Genomic DNA, 4642 nt, shown 5'->3' with positions numbered 1-4642 from the left:
ATGATCTTCCACCATTTCTTCAGAAAGTCAGCAGTGTAGTCAGCATTCTTTCAGGCTACCTTACTCTGACAAAAAAAATTCCAGGGTCACAGAATCACACAGAATATTAGGAATTGGAAGGGACCTCGAAAGATCATCTAGTCCAATCCCCCTGCCAGAGCAGGAACACCTAGATAAGGTTACACAGGAATGTGTCCAGGCGGGTTTTGAATGTCTCCAGAGAAGGAGACTTCACAACCTCCCTGGGCAGCTTATTCCAGTGTTTCATTACCCTCACTGAGAAGAAGTTTCTTCTCAAGTTTAAGTGGAACCTCTTGTGTTCCAGTTTGAGCCCATTACCCCTTGTCCTATCATTGTTTGCCATTGAGAAGAGCCTGGCTCCATCCTCGTGACACTCACCCTTTATATATTTATAAACGTTAATGAGGTCACCCCTCAGTCTCCTCTTTTCCAAACTAAAGAGACCCAGCTCCCTCAGCCTTTCCTCATAAGGGAGATGCTCCACTCCCTTAATCATCTTAGTTGCCCTGCGCTGGACTCTCTCCAGCAGGTCCCTGTCCTTCTTGAACTGAGGGGCCCAGAACTGGACACAATATTCCAGATGCGGTCTCACCAGGGCAGAGTAGAGGGGAAGGAGGACCTCTCTCGACCTACTGACCACCCCCCTTCTAATATACCCCAGGATGCCATTGGCCTTCTTGGCCACAAGGGCACAGAGCTGGCTCATGGTCATCCTCCTATCCACCAGGACCCCCAGGTCCCTTTCCCCTTCACTGCTCTCTAATAGATTATTCCCCAACCTGTACTGGAACCTGGGTCCTCTAAAGCAACTGTTGCAAGCTCATACAAAGAGCTGGCTTATCGAAGTGGAGGAGGCAGAACTTGTTAATGATCAACATACTTCTCTTGGGCTTGAAAATCTGTAACTTCTTCCTTCGCATATAATCTAATTATAATACATAGTCTATAGCCTGCAAGCACTTACGCTTATTGTAACCTGTAGAAAAAGTATTAATTTCTTTCTGATATGGTTCTGTTCAGTCCACAATCCTGTAAAGTGTTGTGATAGCAACAAGATAAGCCCTGGCATTCTACAGTGTATTTCTGACAGATTGTCTATTAAAATTAATTATTTGTCCTCATGTAATGAGCAGTAGCAAACCTTGGTGAACAGCCAGCATTGATACTAATAATTAGCAGGCAGAGGCACAATTCACACCAGTAGCTACAAAAATTCTAAGTTTTCTACATTATATTACCACAAAGGAAATGAAAAATCACTACTGTAATTGCCAAAAAAATCCTATAAACCTATACATTTGTCTGAAAAGACAGATTCCCTGTAAATAATCATGATAAAAAAACCCACAAACTTTTATGTAGAATATAATGTAAAATTATACTTACAGACAACCTTAAGACTCCAAAGTTTGCAGTCCTAAATAAGTATTTGGTAGAAGGGTTCTTTGAGTTGAAGGATAAAAATGCGGGCATGATCACTTATCTATAAGGTACCATTAAGTAAGAGGGGAAAAGTAAGGTTCATCTTACTCTTCCTCATCCCTGGCCAAGTAGTTCTTCTGACCATGTGATATTACAAAGTGAGGCTACACTGGTTTTCCTGGAAAGGAAAGAGGTCAAAGATATTAAACTTGTCTCAAATGCACTGAAGGAGGACATGGCTTAGGGATTTCTGAAACTGCTCTCAGCTTTGAAAGGTGAAGTGGCTTTCCATTTTTGCTCTTCACACAATTTTTGTGGAAAAAAAGCCCAAACAACCAAATGTGTTTGTAGTTAACATGCAGTTTTTGCTCTCTTCCCCTTCCTTCACTTCGCTGTTTCCACAGCTGACATTACTAGAACAATGTGCTTTCACTTATTTTTTCAGTACCTTTTACTGTTGCATTTTGGAATCAGGAACCACCAGAATATGCACCAAAATTTGTTGTGATGAGTCCAAGTGTTCAAACCTAGTTGACTGTCAACATCAGCACAAAAGGAAGCAAAAGTGTAGAACTGTGCTGTTCTGTGCTTTGAATGTAATTACTTCATTGTTCTGAAATCAGTTTACAGTGAGATGAGGCCTACTCAAAATAGCAAACATAAAGTAGCCTCTGTCTTCTCTGACTACAGTTTTTTGTTATGATGTTTCTTGATCTCAAAATTCTGATAAAACCCTTTAAAAGTGTGTTTTTCAAGACAGCTTGAGACAGACCGGAGTTTAAGACCTAAATTCTGTTCATGACGGGTACCCTTCATCTGACGCCTGGTTGGATTGCTTCAGCACTGCTTCCCAGGACCTTCTGATCCAGCTTCCTGGGGGCTGTGGTCTCTTTGATGGACAAAACCCTAGAGTCTGGGAGACCCTCAGCATTAGTGACCCAGCAATGCTGCTGCAGAGCCACAGAAGGAAAAACAATACCACCTATTGAATGTGCAGCACGTCAGATTTGCATTCCTTAGCTATATGGCTTTTTCTGGATTCTTCCAAGTCTGTAGACTCACGGAAAGGTTTGAGTCTAAGACTCTAAACTTAAAGATTATCTCACCAACTAAATAATTATTTTCTGTGGCCTGACCACAATAATTTTTTTTAAGCCTCTATATCTCACTGATAATTTATGCTTTTTTTAACTTAGAAGCCTATAGTGTGTGAGTTTGTTTCTTGGTTTCTTCGTTATGCACATCTGGGTCTTTCTGCTCTGTTTTTTTCAGTCAGGTGTCTCCTGTTTCTTTCTAACTCCAGATTTTCTTACACCGGACCTACTGACATCTCCTCATACCATGTATTTGTCAGTCTCCAAGCAGCAGTTTTGCTATGTGGTTTTTTTTTTGCAGTTCTGCTATGTGGGGTTTTTTTGGTTTTTTTTTTGTTTTGGTTTGGTTTGGGTTGGGTTTTTTGTTTTTTTGTGGAGAGTGTGTGAGTATCTGTGTTAAATGTTGCCTGGTTTTGAGAAAGCTCTTGCATTATCATGATACATCTATATGCTTTCTCTATGCAGCTACTACCTTCTCCCCCCACCATTTTATTTTTATTAATGTATTTTATGGCAGGAGGTGGAAATGGCACCTGAAACAGCAAAGGGGAAGGTAGCCAAGGAGCTCAGCTTAGCACTCATACTGACAGTTTGTGAAGCAAAGGGCTTGGAATTTTATGATCTCTACAGCTTTTTCACAGGTATTTAATTCTTAAGTATTTTCTGCTTTAATTAATTTTATTTATTTGTTACTTAATGCCTTGGTTTTACAAGTGCTGTAACAAGGCTTTCCAGCTGGGGAAGGGTTCACACTTTCCTCTGAGGATAGGTGGTTTCACCACAGTAGAAAATGGGCCTCATCACAGATTTAGGAGATGAGCCTGTCTTCCTTTCGTGCTGCTTTTCCCTCCACACTGGCTGCTGCAGTTTCAGAGGCAGCTCTGGGGTTCACACCATCTACTATGCTCACGACAGCCCGGGCATGTCTGGACTACTCCCTCCAGTTTACGGCATGTCGCCGGGCCGGGTCAGAGCAGTGGCTTTGGCGGACGAATCCCAACCAGCTTCTGCGATGCCGGGCCCCGGACAAATGCCTGGCTTCACGCCTCAGACCGCAGCGCCGTGGCACCGAGGGCTCCTGGGGCTCGCCGGCCGGGCGCTACCCGCATCCCGCTCCTCGTTAGTATAGTGGTTAGTATCCCCGCCTGTCACGCGGGAGACCGGGGTTCGATTCCCCGACGGGGAGGCGGTGTTGCCTTTTACCCTTCCGGCGTGCATTTCCTCTTCCTCCCGTCCGTGTCGTCACAGGGAGGAAGGGGAGCGGTCGGGAGTGGTGGGTGTTCCGGTTGTTCTCGCTGCTAGGAGCCGTTTGGGGAGCTGAGGAGGGAAGCGTGGCGGTGTCGTTCCGATGGAGTTTTTGATGGCCGTGTTTAGTGTGCCGCCCACCAAGCTGCACCGAGCCGCCCGAGGACTGGAGGAGGTGGGCGCAGAAGAAAACGAGTTTTACAAGTGCCCATTTTAGCAGTTCTCGTGACGCCAGTTCATGTCCGAACAGCTCTGGCGGAGGTGCCTGAAACGACCCGCCAGTGTTTTGTTTAAAAAGAGCGGGTGCGCTTACACTAAGGGAAATCATTCCTGCCGGCGGTTCCCGCGGGAGCGCGGGAGCTACGAGCACGCGCAAAGTGCTGGTCAGGCCGGCCGGTTAGCTCAGTTGGTTAGAGCGTGGTGCTAATAACGCCAAGGTCGCGGGTTCGATCCCCGTACGGGCCAATTGTTTTGTACACCGTTTAGACGGCCGGGAGCATCACTGGCTTACTAAATCATAGAATGTTATTTTCTTTAATTTCTATTTCATTGGAGGAAGTGTAACACAGAAGTGAGCACGGTAACCCTCGAAAAGAAGCCTGACTTCGGTCATAAGAGGCCGAGTCACCCGGCAAAAGTGACATTGTACCACGTGAGGGCAGGAAGGTAATACCTTCCTACCCAACTCCTCGTTAGTATAGTGGTGAGTATCCCCGCCTGTCACGCGGGAGACCGGGGTTCGATTCCCCGACGGGGAGGTGGTGTTTGTTTTTCCTCAGGCAGGGGAGAACGGGATGCCCTTTGCTTTGCCCCACAGACAACGGGGTTTGTGCCACAATGAAAGAACAACCAGCCTGAGC

This window comes from Psittacula echo (assembly GCF_963264785.1).
Source record: "Psittacula echo genome assembly, chromosome: 3".
NCBI classification, from domain to species: Eukaryota; Metazoa; Chordata; class Aves; order Psittaciformes; family Psittacidae; genus Psittacula; species Psittacula echo.
The sequence above is the reverse complement of the archived record's forward strand: the minus strand, read 5'-3'. Positions refer to the sequence as shown.